Source organism: Pinus tabuliformis, chromosome 9 (genome assembly GCF_031772625.1).
Source record: "Pinus tabuliformis cultivar Carrire ecotype Pingquan chromosome 9, CPIR1, whole genome shotgun sequence".
NCBI classification, from domain to species: domain Eukaryota; kingdom Viridiplantae; phylum Streptophyta; class Pinopsida; order Pinales; family Pinaceae; genus Pinus; species Pinus tabuliformis.
The window spans coordinates 52,235,547-52,251,853 of NC_142307.1; positions in this window are offsets into that span (position 1 = coordinate 52,235,547).

Below are 16,307 nucleotides of genomic sequence, written 5' to 3' on the forward strand. Positions count from 1 at the left end.
TGTTCAAGACATCTATGCTACTAACACCACCAGCAAAGGGACCTGTTTAAAACATTCAGTTGGGACCTGTTAAAAAAAAAATTCTTGACATCAAAGGCTACTTCAACAGACTTCCACCAAGACTTCCAGCAAATTGCAAGCAATGAACCTGTAACAATACAAAGAGCTGCATGAACATCTTCAGTTTTTCCAAGGGACCTGTATCTTCAAATTTTCTTAAGGGACCTATTGCATCTTCAGTTTTCAGTCTTCAAAAAGGGACCTGTACATTCCAATTCTTCAAAAAGGGACCTGTACATTCCAATTTTTCAAAGGGACCTGTTACATCTTCAAAACTTTTCTCAAAGGACCTGTGTATTCAACCTCCCTCAGAGGACCTGTCAAAAAGAACAGTCAAAAGGATTAGCAACTCAGCATGTCAAATGATCAACAGAAGAGTAATGTATTTCTGTTCTTGGGCATTTAATTTCCTAGATTAGTTTTTAATGTAATTTTGGTGACTATAAGCTGTTGTAATTGATTTCAAGGACACCTTCATACATCCACTTATCCCCCTTATCCCACCAAGTTTCATCATTTCCCTACATCAACCTATCCCTAAAACCCATCACCAACACATTCACCATGTCATATACCCTACAGGCATACCAACATTCTCTACATGACCGAGTATAATTGAAAAGGGCACGTGGTGAGCTGTGTGTTTGTTTTTTAAAAAAAAAAATATACAAAGGATGAGATAGAAGCGGCCTATATATATATTCTTCACCCCATACAGTCAAATCATAACAAGCGGCCTATATGTTTTACACCACACACACCCGAATCATAACCTCGCCACCCAGCATTATAGCTCAACACTATGGGTACGCTCTCAGCATTCCTATGCTAACATGTATACAAGCGTACAGCACTCTGTTTTTAAATGAATGATTGCATTGTAAGGCGAGTACAGGTTATTTCACATCCTTTCCACCCTCGGTTCCCATAAGTTACAAAGTGAAAGAGTGAAGCAAGGAACGCCGAGGAGATTGTTGTCATTTGAGTGGGGTCACAAAGTGAAAATCTGAACAAGGAGCGCCGAGGAGAGTATCACTGTTTGGGGTCGGTTTACACAGTGAAACTGGTGAGCGCCGAAAAGGGAATCATCACCATTCTATCTCCAACTCCCACCACAGTCACAGCGACCAGCCAAGCACCATAATTGAAGACTGAAGGAAGCGATATATGCCAGGTAACCAACTTGACACTTCTGTGTTTAAATTTTAAAGAGTATAGACAGAGAAGGGTTCGAAGCGCAACCCTCTGCCATCACCATGACTAATAGGGTCGAACCCAGTACATTTGATAGCTCACAATACCATGAGGACTGTATTGAGATTCTTAGAGAAGCACAGTGGCTACCTTTTCTGGAAAAATTCCATGGGAGTAATGAAGAAGTCACAAAACAATTTTCCTTTACCTTTAATGGAGAAAAGGCCCTAATAGGCACCTTCTCCTTCAGAATCTCAGAGGATACTATAGCTCAGGCAATTGGACTCAGTCCTGAGGGAGAAAAGTACTTTAAAACTAAACAATTCAAGGAGAAATCATGGACACAGTTCATGTCCAGGTCTAGAGTTTCCTCAGTAAACTGGAAGAAGGGAGTTCCAAGAAGCTGGTTAGTTCATCCTTGGGATGAAATGGTTTACATTATCCAAAAGTTCATAACCTGTGAAGGTAGATACAACATTGTTTATCTATATCACATCAAGCTACTCCTCCATTTAAAGAAACAATGTGTAATCAGTGTGCCATATTTTCTGCTGCAAAGTTTAACAAAGATGGCCAAAACTATCCAGAAATAGAAAGGGAATGAGGACAAAAGCCTGTACCATTTTGGCGTGATTAAAATCCTCACTGAACATGAGTTGCAGAAGCGAGGAAAGCCATGGAAAGAATTCTTAACTGTCAACCAAATCAGAGATGAGGAGGAAAAAGAAGAAGTGCAAGAAGATTCTGGGTTTATGAAGGACATAGATGAGGAAATTCCAGTGTCCAAGGCCAGCAGAGCACCTCAACCTGTGGGCAGCATAATGACCAGGAACATGCAAAAAGAGGATGCCAAGAGGGCTGAGAAAGACAAAATTTTTACCACCTACTCCCGAAGAACAAGGAGGACACCAAAAACTCAGCTGCAAGAAGACCAATTTGAATCTCATGCCCCTGCACAGATGGATGTTGAAAGTGGTGATCATTCACCACCAGCACCAGAAGTTGACATAGAGGTGGAAAGCCATAACAAACAGGAAAAATGTTCACCACCTCCCACCAAAAGACAGAAGAAGTTAGAAAAACAAATTGAAGAATTGAAAGAAGAGCTCATGGAAGCTAACATGTTGGAAAAGGTTATTAAAAGAGAAAATGAAATGCTCAGGGCGCAAAGCAAAGAAACACAGAAGACAAATGAAAAGCTCAAGGAAAGAATTAGTGAGTTAGAGACTGAGCAATCTGAGATTTCCAACTGGGCCACTAAGTGGTACAATCAGAAGAAGGCTCTTAAAGAGAAATATAAAAAGTTAAAGCAGGAGCTCAAGGGACAGAAGGACCACCAGGTGAAGAAGAATGTAGATACCTTGCTCAAGGCAGCAGAGATCCATGCAGGCACCGAGTTCAAGGGGAGTACTTCTGGGGTAGCATGAGGACATGCTAAGTCCTTAAGTCGGGGAAAGATGTTGGTATCATCCTAAGACCCTTTTTCCTTCCCAAAAACATATCATTTATCCATACATTTTCATCATACATCCCTCAAAATCCTTGAATATTGATTATTAATTGTTCTATAGTTATTAAATTGCATAGAAATTAATTTAGGGGTTTTATGTTCCAGAATTAGAGGTTTTTGATGACATGGTTACAGGAAGTACCCACATCCTGTAATGAGCTTACCGTTTGACATGTGGCGCAGCAGATGAGCCAGAACGAAAGGCATGGGCGAAAAGCAGAATGTCCAAGCATGGACAAACACCTCTCACCCAGCCAAATCGAGCCTCCTATGCATGCGGTCAACTTAAGTCAAAGCAGGGCACTCTGACAGGCAAAAGCAAAAACAACATCGTTCCATTTTTCATTTTAGTCTTTTTGATTTTTGAAACACTTGGCATGGAAACATTTTGAAAAGGCTGTGTAATAAACACGGCAACAGCACTATGTACATCCATTGTATCGATGACATGGCTGTGCGTACGCATATGTAAATACAGTCAGGGTTATGTTTAGAGTTTAGTTTTTGAATTGTTGAATCGTATTTTCTCAGAACAGAGTTTTACTTTTAATACAAGGACATATTTACAGTCACGAAGTGTGTATACCCTTTGCATTGGTTTGATTGCTGAACGGTGATAACCAGTATACCCTTAGGCGCGGACGGGCCCTGCGTTCTTCGATTGGTATACTGTCCATTCGTTTTGTTACATTTCAGTTCTTATATGTTGCACAGCGTTTATATTCAATTCGATTTCTATATCGCATATGGTTTGCATCACAGTATTTACATAGCTTTCGATTTATATCACATGGTTTGTATCACAGTTTCAATTTACATAGCTGTCGATTTACATAGCATACGGGTTGCATAACATTTGTATAAGCTTTCGATTCCTACAGCCTTTGAATTTCATTACATAGATATGGTGTGCGCTTATGAACGGTTTATGGTTATGTTGAATGGTCAGCACTAGGATCTGGAAGGGAGTCTTGTAAGGGATTCGATCCCTGTGTGACTCATAGAGACATTATCTCATAAACTCTGTTTTGCTTTACAGTTCATTTATGCTTTCTTTATATAGTTTGATAGTGTAAATATCTTGCATGCTGTGTGTGGTTACCAAGCAAGGGTTTTCTGAGTGATACCTCTGTAAGGAGGTTAGAATCATTGCCACAGTCATATACAGTACTTAGGTTCATGGTTTGATTAGATAGGTGCATCTCATAACAAACACTGTAATCAAGCATATCAGTAGGGTAATCTAGGTGTGTGAATGATAGGCTACATATTCCGGTCTTCCGTAAAGAAGCATTGTATCCTACATCCTACTCACTTGGCTAGAGATTCTTTATGTCTATATATTTTAGACCACGCCTCTAAGCTTACGCACCTCGGTCGATATTAAATATAGAGTCCAGTCTAGTACCCTAGCTGGAACCACTACAGGTAGCTTCTTATGTTTTTGTATAAATAGGATATCCTTCTCCTTTCAAAGGCATGTGTAAAGTTGGAGATACTCAGGCAGAAAGTTAAGATTACTTATGAATGGAATTTATATTTAGCACCATGCTCATGAGTGATGTTCAACTTGATTGGTAATGCTTGAACTGGGAGCCTCTCAACTTACCATCTCTCATGATTTTGGATTGGCCACCTATAATGTGTGAGATTTATTATTTTCCATAGGTTGAGATTTATTTCTTTCATATATTTTCTTGTGTGAGAGATTAAGAGTGACTGTCTTTATTTTCTTTCTACCTAGAAGTTAAGAGCATTTGTTTTTATTTGCTTTCATATCTTTTCTTGTGTGAGAGGTTAAGAGTGATTGTTTTTATTTGCTTTCTACCTAGAAGTTAAGAGCATTTGTTTTTATTTGCTTTCATATCTTTTCCTGTGTGAGAGGTTAAGAATGATTGTTTTTTCTTTCATTTCTGAAAGAGTGGTGTGCTTTTCAATTCCTACAAGATTGAAAGATTAAGATTTCAATTCCACACGTTGTCCTATAATTTCTTTTCAGTTGATTGTTGAATTAGAATAGGTGAATTTGGTTTTTCATTATTTGGTTTCGTAGTTAGGTTGATCTAAATTGAAAGTTAATTTCTAGCATATATAGTGCACGCATGCTTCGCAAGTTTTACGAAACCCCCGAGTTGACAATTAAATGATAGGTAATTAATTTTCCTCAACATGGATATTGGTGGCCACCCACCAAGTCCACTTGGATGCCCACCATTGTTTCTTTTAGCTTTTCAGTTTCCTTAATTGTAGCACAATTTACTCTTTCTAGCATTTTTTCGAATCCTAAACTTCCAGAGCCATTTTGAGGCCCTAAACGACATTTTTTGGGAAACTTGGGAGCAACATGGGTCCATGGACTGATGTTTCTCTTCCCAAAGTTGCAGTTCTCGGATAGATATTTCTAAGGAGATATTGTACGCATCAAATGGAGATCATATGCCAAAGTTACAACCCCGGGAAGTTGATGTACCAATTTACCCAAACGAGGCCCACAGTTTGGTGTTTCATCTTCTAGGGTTAGGTTTTTGGATGTTTAGGGTTTTCCATGGTTTCTCAACAATAAATAGGCCTTCGAGTCTCATTGTAACACAGTTCAGAGGCATGTAGCCGCCACATCTCTTCTAAGATATAAGCTACCATTGCCCTACCTAGTTTATTTCCATTTATGTTTGTAAGCATATTTTAGTGTTTTACAGTAATGAAATGAAGTATTATTTCCGCTGCATCTCTATATGTGTGGTTATATCTATAATTTGTTGCATTCCTGTTTAAATCTAGATCACTCAACCTCTTTGTCTATCAGGAGGCACCATAGGAAGAGGGGCATGACAATCCCCTCTTATCTAGGCTCATAGTTCCATGATAACTAGAAACTTTGACCACCTTTGCAAACTACTCTACCAGGATTAGAAGTTTAACCTCAATGAAAATTACTATTCCAAACCCATGGAGATAGTAGAAGAGAAGAGTGATTTGGGAAGAGCCATTTCTTTGTGTTAGGGGCCTGTTGGAGGCATAATATTTTTTGAAATTTTTGTTAGTGTTAGTGCAGGGGACTGCATGGAAGAGAGTGGTGTAGGAAAGAAGCGACTAGTGTGCAGTAGTAAGGCTAATGTACAAAAGGGAGATGAGGTGTAGGAAGGCACCTTGAGAGGAAGACTACAACATCGAGTAGGCAAGAATGCGTGTGAATAAATATGGTAGTTAGGATTTTGGAATGTCCGAGGAAGGAGATGAAGGTTGTCGTGGAAAAAAATTCTAAAGATATTAACAACGGGAAAGAAGTCAGTGAAGTGGTAATGAGCTAGTAGAAAATATTTTCAGAAAGCATTACTATGCGGTTAAATGACATGGGATAACTGGAGAGAAGATATTAGAGAATATCTAAATAGATAACTAATGTGGAAGAACCACTAAAAGTGGAGAATCAGATCGAGGAGGACCGGGAAGCTACAAGAGACTAATAAGGAGACTCGTCCCATATAGTTCAGGGGTTGGCCAAAGAAGAATGAGATGAATGGTGAGTTATTGATGTTGTATAAGATATTGTTAGTTATTCAGTTGTAGCAGGTTTTTGGGTGTTTGTAGCTATTGTGAAACATATGGGTAGATGAAATAGTTTGTAGTAGAGTCAATAGTGGTTTTTCATTATAATGGTTGATGTATTATTCTACAAATGAGTATCCTAAATCTAGTGAATCGAGTCTTAGTGATTGCTATTGTAGCCTGATGCACCTATCTCTTTATTTTGAAGTAATGAAAAGATCAACAAATTTCCCCATATATGTTTGTATATGAATGTGTTGTACAATTTTATTACTATTTGTTTATTAGTTGTCTAATGATAAAATTTTGATACAATATTTACTAATGTCTTATTTATTCAAGAGATTTGATGACACTGTTATAGTTTTATCATGATGATTTTATGTCTGTTGTCTGTCGAACTACATTAAGATAGTTGAAAAATATGTGAAGAGGGATGATATGCTTTGGCCATGACAACATTGTGGGTAATGAACAACATACTAACCAACTTGGGTAAGAATCTCTAAAGTCCCACATGAAACATACTCACAAAATGACTGTTAGGTGTCTCAACCCTTATGTGGTAAGAAAAAGTATTGACGTAAAAAAACCACAATAATCCCATCTAACTTTGGAAACCTGGTTCCAACAATCCCCCATAGCACCTCGGGTGAGACTTCATCCATTGTGTGGGTGATGTTGGGGCCGACGGTGAGAAGGTTTATTGGCCAAACTTCACAACAAATCCTAGATCTATTAGATTCCCACGTGCCAACACAAATATCCTTGTGTCTATGTTTACTTGGTAATTCACTTCTTCATAAAAAATTTAATTATTGTTTGTGTCAATTTATATGGGATACATTAAGGCCTTGTTTTTCGTAAATATCGTCTTATTGGTACCAGATAATTATCTAAGAAACAAAATCTACAAATGTATATAGTACCTTGAGACTTGCAAACATTAGTGGCAATATTCCTCATGAATTACCATGGCTTTACATCAATGACCCTATTTAATCAATTCAATAAGTGTTTGACATCAACTCCTCTATTCACCTGCTAGCTTGTATTATGTATATTAAGGTCCATTTTCATTATTAGTGTTTCACCTCATGTCTATTAATGGTTTTCCTCATTGACTAGTAATCATATCATTTATGCCACACTTGATGTCAACTTATGTATTCACATGATGTATATTCATACAATCAATGAATTTGAATTCAATACCTTAGTATATGGGCATCTTCCATTGGTGCTACCTCCCTAATTTTCACAAGATTGTATCACTTATTAATGAGTACTTTGAAGATCAAATCCACTCCCATTTGTGCTAAGTGTCTTCCTAATGTATACTATGACATATATCTACATTGCATTTGCTCATGGTTATGATATTTTATATGACATGGATCCAACATGTATGCTTTTATGGCCATGGTCCTGCATTTTACTTTATGAATCCATAATGTGTTGTATTGGAAACCATACTTATTCATATATCTAAGCATGGACAAGTCCTTCTTTGGGATGATATATATTTGATTAGTTGAATTTTACTTGCAAGTATTTTTTGGTTCCTTGATTTGTAGACCACCTCCTTGTTCCATATCCATCTACATTAGCAACACATTTTAGCCATTAGTTCCTCTTCTAAACCCATACATTAAGGGGCATTTGTGTTCAAGAAAATAAGGTATTCTATATAGGAAGAACACCTTCAGTAACTACTCACATAGCTGGATCAAAGATCATAACACTAGTAATTTTACATGATTAAAACTATAAAAGAGGGAAATAATCCACAAATCTAGCCTAAATGGCCACTTGACGCAAATTTATTAATGCAAAAGAAATATACAAGACAGTTTCTCATAATTGATCACCATAAATCACCCTCCATGCTCTTTAAATATAAATCATGGACCAAATGGATGTTGAGCCACATATAAATAGCTCATTAATATTAAGGAGATATGAGTTTTTTTAATTACTCCATGTCTATAACATGTTGTGACTATTGGATTAGAATACAACTATTGCACATTAAAGAAATAGACTTTTACTTATAGACACTTTAGATCAAGTTGAAAAAAACTAACTCCTACATATCTAAATATCCTAACATCCCTTGTTACAAACAACTTGGGATAGGATTGAAGGATTTAAAAAGGTGACACAATAGAAGAAGGAATGAAGCATTAGAGCCAAACCCCCTTAATGAAAACTTCTTGAACTCCTAACATAGACCAAAATTTAGAAAAAAATTCTTTTTATAAAATACTAAGTGAAAATGTTTACAACTTGATCATTTGCTAGGAAAAGGAGAACTTGAAGAACACAAACATGAATTTGCTTCCTAATGAAGTGCATTTCTAACTCGATGTGTTTGTTAAGCTAATGTTGAACTAAATCTTTAGTGAGCTTGATTGCATTGTGATTCTCACACGAGAGGGTAGTTAGATGTTGTTGTTGGAATCTAAACTTTAAAATGTTTTGTCAAAGCCACAAGGCTTCTTGAATTACATTAATTGCTTCTCATCAATACACTTATGCTAAAGAAACAAAAATAACTTGATGCTTCATATAGGCCCAAATGACAAGTCCCGAACCAAGAATAAAAACATAATTTGCAATAGAATTCTCATCATCAGGGTCATTATCCCAATATGAATCAATGAAACTAACTAACAAAGGAGCCCCCCCAAATTATAATGTATCTCGAGCTAAATCGTACCATGCCATATATTGAAGTATCATTTTTACTACTTTTTGTGACTTGCTTGGGGTGTTTTCATATATTAGGAAACAAGAACAATAATAAATGAAATATCAGAATTGGTATGGCTCAAATATAAGAGGTTACCAACTAATTGATGGTGCAAAGTGGCATCAACTACTAGTATACTGAAAGTGGTAGTCATTTTGACTCCAAACTAGAGAGGAGAAGTGGATAGTTGTGATATTCCATGTGAAAGCAGTGAATAAGGTCACATGCATGCTTATATTGGGAAAAAGAAATTATTTATTTGGTTTACAATACTTTGAGGCCAAGGAAATAATGAAAATATCCTAAGTCAATTATTTCAAACTTCTTTTGAAGACTCAATTTCACATGGTTTAAAGTTTAAGGTCACTACTAATGAGGATAAGGTCATCAACATAAATAATGAATATTATGAGATGGATTAATACATCTAGAGAAGCCAATGTCAAGAAGAAATCTATCCACTTTTATATATGAAGCTAAAGGCGCTTGTTTAGGACAATAGATATATTTCTTGATGTGCCAAACAAGGCTAGAGTCACCCTTGAATATAGCTAGTAAGATGTTTCATGTATATTTCTTCTTACAGATCTCCATGCAAGAATGTAGATCTAACATTCATATGATGGACCTCCCATTCATGTGGGGCAGTAATGGCTAGAACAAGGTGGATGGAATTCATTTCAGTGATAAGGGAAAGGTTTAACTGTAGCCAACTACTTTAACTTGAGAGAAACCAATAATAATTAACTAGGTATTGTCTCTCATATTTTTCTTGGCGACAAGAAGAAACCTTATTAATTTTAGGTATGTTCTATGCTTAGAGCAATTTATTTCAATTTTCACAGTTAACTCAATATCTTTTCTAGATTAGTAATCACATCAGCATTAAAGTAAAGTGCAGATAAAACATAAACATAAATCGCAGAAGACAAACCAAGACAAAAGGACACAATATGTCGCACTAGCCAGGGACAAACCCCAATGTGAGGAAACCCTTGATCACTTATTCTTCTATGTTCTTCAATAGTTCAGAAGAGAGAGAGAGAGAGAGAGAGAGAGAGAGAGAGAGAGAGAGAGAGAGAGAGAGAGTACATTTACAACATAAGTCAACACTTTGACTTTCTAGATAAGAGAATAGATCATCTCTACTTGAGATCAATTGAAGACATGCTACTTCAACTGATTCTCCAAGGTGACTCCTTCACCTATCATTGTGCTACATCTCGTCCATGTGCTGCAACTCACCATGCTTCATCATGCTGCACCCATCATTACTATGCTGCATCTCATCATGCTTTACCAATCACGACTGTAACCATCCCTGTACTACATCATGTACCATTGCTGTCACAATGTGCTTGTTGCACCATGCTTGCCACCATGTGCCTGTTGTACCTTGCTTAACATACTACTATCCAATGTGCTTACTGCACCATGCTTGCCATGCTATCCCATTGTGTTTGCAGCACTGTGCTTGCTGCTGTCCCATTGTAACATTGTTGTGCCATGCTGTTGTCCCAATGTGTTTGTAGCACCATGTACTTGCTACACCAAGTACCATTGCTGCTATCATGATTCCCATGCATCTTGCTGCACTATCAGTATGTCTATCAGTATGCATTCAAACTTCATGGGTCACATTGATGTCACATCTTATCATGGACTATATTGGTTCATAGTTAAGGATCTTTGTTTTCTATGTAGGATGGAAGATGGGACAACCTTCATCATGGGTCATCAAGACAGATCTAACATCCCTCATACATAGGGAGCAACATCCATGCTTGTCCAACCTTGTTTATTGTTGAATGTTAGTGACAGACTGGTTAGGGCACTAACTTATGGCCTTAATCTTCTCCAAGCTGCCCCAAACAAACCTTGGAATACTGCGACTTGCTGAAGGTGAATTCCTCCCTTACTAAGTTGTTGCCTTAGGGCATATGACCACAAAATAGCCCACACTATTTCTTTGTTGTGGTGGTATGGCCTATGGCCTACCACACAACCTTGCTCTAGCATACGGCCTCCTCCAAATGTGCCCAAACAGCCAACATTTTACTCTTCTTCTACTTAGCCTAGCAGCCTATCCTTTCGGCCCTAGTTTCAGCCTTAAGACTCACCAAACTCGGCCCCGTGTAGTAGCCCTCTTCCATGTTGTTCCTTGACTCTTTATGTTTGCGGTTAGGGCTTGTATTTGGCCTCCTCCTTGACTGTGTCTAGGGCATAGCTTGTGGCACTTGTTGGACTGCGGCTAGCGCTTGTGGAGACCTTCTCTAGATAATGCATAGGTTTTCCTTAGAAAACCTATAGAAGGCTTCTCCTAGTAGTGTGGATAAACCCTCCTTCCAGCACTCGGTCACTTGGAGCTGACCTCTAACGTCCTTCAACCTCTCGCTGGCCTATCTTCCTTGCTGCACCTAGGGCAGCCTCCTTTCCTCCAACATCTAGGGCTTCCTCTCTTAGATTTCTCTTCCACTAAAACCCAAAGCGAGTGGAGAGAAATCAAGAGAGAAGTGTGTTATTAAAGGATTCAAGGCACCTTTATTTATACTAAAATGTTGAGCACAAGTGGGGTATATTTGATTGCTGTTTGACCCTGATGAATTTCCCATAACACAAATAAATTCATATCTCCATGAATACTTATCGGAATTAGATGATCTTTAGATCAATCCTACACCTCTCAATGAGAGGGATCCAAGAAAAATATCAGTTGCCATTAGTGAGATGACTTACATGGATTTTAGCCCTAGTTGCCAATTTTAACACTTCCTCTCAACTAGGGAGAACTCCATCCACTGACCCATATGTTCGACTATACTATCTCTGCCATTAGTGCCCTGCACTACTCTGCTTTTCTCTACTCTTCTCTGTTCTGCTCGGCTGATCTCTGCTTAGTTTTGCTCTATTGAACCATGAAGAAGAAGAATTAATCGAGAATGTCTCATACCATTCTCTACTGACCCGAAGTCAATTTCATTGATCCCAGATCGATATCACAAGAGAGTGTCTCAAACCACTCATATTGATCCCAGATCAGTTTCATTGATCCTAGATGATCTGAAATGCGATCTTAAATAGAAACTAAAGTATTACAGACTTGTGTGCAGGAAATGCCTATATTACTTAGTGTAATGGATCGATAAGATTATGAATAATATAGACAATCAATAGTTAAAAGACATAAATAAACACATTTCAACACAACCAAATGATAAAGGAGTTCAGCAGACTTCCTCGTTACGTCTCCTGGTCCAAGATTTTAGTGTGACCTCTATATTATGTCTTCAAAACAAAGATTACAAGTGTGAACTCAAACACTGAGTCTCAACACAACAATCAGTGGCAATACACAAAGTTTACACTTCAAAACAAAGTGTCACGACCTCCAGACCCCCTGGATGGCTTCACAACCTCTCTGTCTTTGCTCTATTTGGCTTTCTCCACCTCTGCATGGTCAACTCCCTTTGGCTCTCTAGCTCTCGGGTTCTATCAACCTCTCTGTTCCCTTGTGTGTTTAACTTTTCTACATTCATCGTGTTTTATAACACATTTTTATTACAAAAACGCTTAAAGCATGGAAACTAATTTGTTTATATTAGAAACAGTTTGAACGAAAGGACCGGTGGGTGTGGGTGGTCCCGACCATCCGACCTTTCCCCAGTGCTAATCCTGAAACAGAGGAATCGGGTAGCTATCATGCCTCATCCACCAATAGCCCCTTTGATCGTTGATCTACACTCCGTTAATCCAACAACAGATGGCCATTTTGGGCGGCCCACTTGCATAGGGATTACCCGCTCGAAAGAGTGGTTTCCTCTCTCCTACAGTGTGCTACATGTCAACCAGTGTATGGAATCGAGTTCGTCCAATACTGCTTACTGCTTGAAGCCCATTTGAAATACCGTTTACCACGCAGTTCAAATTTCTGCCGTTTTGGTTCATAATTCCTTCGGGTCCGTTGAAATCCTTTGCGCCTGTGTAAAGTCCTCTCTTTGATTATTTGCGATGTGATAAAGCAAAAATCGAATATCGCATAGACTCTGGGCCTGCGGGTAATTTCTACCTTTGGTAACATTTGCGATGCGATTATGTGATCTCCACCATTGGATCTGCATGCCTGATTCAATGGCTCTCGTTAAATCGCTGGATCCCTGATCACACCTCCCAATGGGCTGCCTTCAATACGTTCCGCTGGCTAGCTCTGATGTGATATCATCGATTCAACCCTGACCGTTGATCTGGCAGATCCAACGACTCTGATTCAATGATGCCACACGTCTTGCTTCTCTTGGATATCTGCCATTCCTTGGTGTTTTTCTCTACGTTCTCTGTTTCTGATATTTGAAGACTTGGAGGTTTAAGATTCATTTTGGATCATGCCTCCCCACTGAAAATCTTTTGGACCACCAAAAGTTGGTTTTAAGCATCGATCAAGTGAAGATATTGTTCCTTCACTTGTCCAATTTCTATCCATTGTGCCTTGCTTGGATTTGAACCCTTGAGTCCTACTCTAAGGTACTCAACATCCCCTCGACGAGTATTTCTTACCTTCATGTCCAGAACTGTGTCCTTCTGCAACTCATTGAGATAATCAGGCAACAGGTCCTCAATAGAAGGCAATTGACCTTGCTCTTTAGGATCTTCAATCATTGAAGGTTCATACAATCTCAAGTTTTCAACATTAACGACTGAATAGATCTGCATATAAGCTGGTAGATCAAGGAGAAAATCATTTTCACCAATTTTTCCAAGTATCTTGAAAGGTCCATACCTTATTGGTTTAAGCTTCTTACCTTCACCCTGCATTCTGTCTTTGCTGATATACAACCAGACTTGATCACCAACTTGGAAACTATGCTCAACTCGATGCTTATCATGTCTTGCCTTGTACTTGGCTTAACTTCTTTCCAACTGTTCCTATATTGCCTAGTGAATTTCTTGGATTTATTCAATGAACTTAGTTGCTTTGTCCACACCACTGTGTCCATCAACTTCTATGTCTTTACCAAAGACAAAATCCAAGGGATACTTTGGTATAAAACTGAAATAAGTCTCAAAAAGAGATCTTTGAGTAGAATAGTGTTTGGCGCGGTTGTAAGCATGTTGCACATAACACAAATGCTCATCCCAAAGCTTGGGATGCTTGCTACAATAGCCTCTGAGCAACTGGATCACTGTCATGTTGACCACTTCTATCTAACCATCTGTCTGTGGATGAAATGTTGTGCTTTTCTTCAATCTGGTGTCCATTAACTCCCATAGACTTGACCAAAACTTCCCAACAAATCGAGAGTCTCGATCAGATACAATAGAAGTGGGTAACCCAAAATGAACCCATACATTCTGAAAGAACAACTTTTTTGTTTGTTCAACTATAACCTGCTTATTACATGGTATCAAAATACACATTTTACTGAACCTGTCCACAACTACATACAAATAATCATGACCTTTCCTAGACTTTGGCAATCCCCCAACAAAATCCATGGAAACACTTTCCCAAGGACAAGAAGGAATTGGGAGTGGAGTGTACAAGCCTAATTTTCTATTACTGGGCTTGCTTGTAGCACACATAGTACACCCTTTGATATATCTAGAAACTGTTTCATGCGTTCTTTGCCAATAACAAAACCATTGCAACTGTGCAACTATTTTACTTACACCAAAATGACCTGATATGAGAGAAGTATGTGCTTCTCGAATTATGTTAACTATTTTAGTTTGTGGAATGCACAGCTTTCCCAAATGATATAAGAGTTGGTCCTTCACATAATAATCCAATTCTTCTACCTGTTTTCCATGACTTAAAGTTGCATATACATCTTTAAAATCTACATCTTGAGCATACTGCTCAATGTAACTTTCATGAATTACTGAGTTATGCTTAAGTATAGTAGATGCATTTATGATTGGTCTTGATAACATATCTGCAGCCTTATTGTGTATTCCTTTCTTATATCTGATGACAAGATGAAATTGTTGTAGAAAACCAATCCACCTATAATGTCTTGATTGCTGCAATTTAGTTTGTGATTGAAAATATTGAAGTGGTTGATGATCTGTATGTATGATTGTTTCTTTACCCATTATGTAATGTTTCCACTTTTTCACACTTTGTACTAATGCATACAATTCTTTATCATATGTAGGATAATTAGCTACTACAGAAACAAATGTCTCAAAATGATAGCATATGGGCTTTCGGTGTTGCGTCAACACTGCTCCCATGGCATAGTCACTGGCATTTGTCTCAATCTCAAATGGATGTTGTAGATCTAGCAGTGCTAGTACTGGTGTTGTACTAATTTTCTATTTCAAGGTGTTGAAGGCTTTCTACTATTTTCCTCCCCACTGAAACACCTGTTTCAAACTTGTTAAAGCATGTAAAGGAGCTGCAATCAATGAAAAGTTAACAATAAACTTTTTCCAGGTTTGTGCTGCCTGTAGGAAACTCCTAACTTCTAAAGCAGATTTGGGTTTAAGCCAATTCACAATGACTTCAACCTTAGAGGGATCTATCTTCAATTCACCACCCCCTACAATATAACCCAAATAATTTAAAGATGTTTTGCCAAATTCACATTCGACAGTTTCACATAGAGATTTTCTCATTTAAAACATCTAAAGTCTACTTCACATGCTCTACATGTTCATCCCATGTCTTACTAAAAACAAGAATGCCATCTAAATACACTATTACAAAATCATCAATAAATGGTCTAAATACATCATTCATAACTCGCATAAATGTACCAGGAGCATTAGTTAAGCCAAAAGGCATAACCAACCATTCATAAAGTCCTTGCTTTGTCTTGAAAGCAGTCTTCCAGGCATCTTGTTCTGTGACTCTGATCTGATGATAGCCACTTCTTAAATCTAACTTAGAAAAGTAAATTGCTTCTTTCAATTGATCTAATAAATCATCTATTCGAGGAAGAGGATAACGACTCTTAATCATTATTTTATTTAGTGCTCTAAAATCAATACACATTCGCCATGAACCATCTTTCTTTCTCACCAGCATGGTTGTCGATCCACATGGTGATGTGCTTGGTCGTATAAACCCCTTATCAAGCAACTCCTATACCCGCTTCTTTATCTCTGCATTCTCTAAAGCTGATAACCTGTACATTCTAATGTTAGGTAGTGGAGCATCTTGCTATAAATGAATATCGTGTACTATCTCTTGCTTGGGAGGCAGACCTTTAGGTTCTTGAAATAGAATATCATACTCTAAAA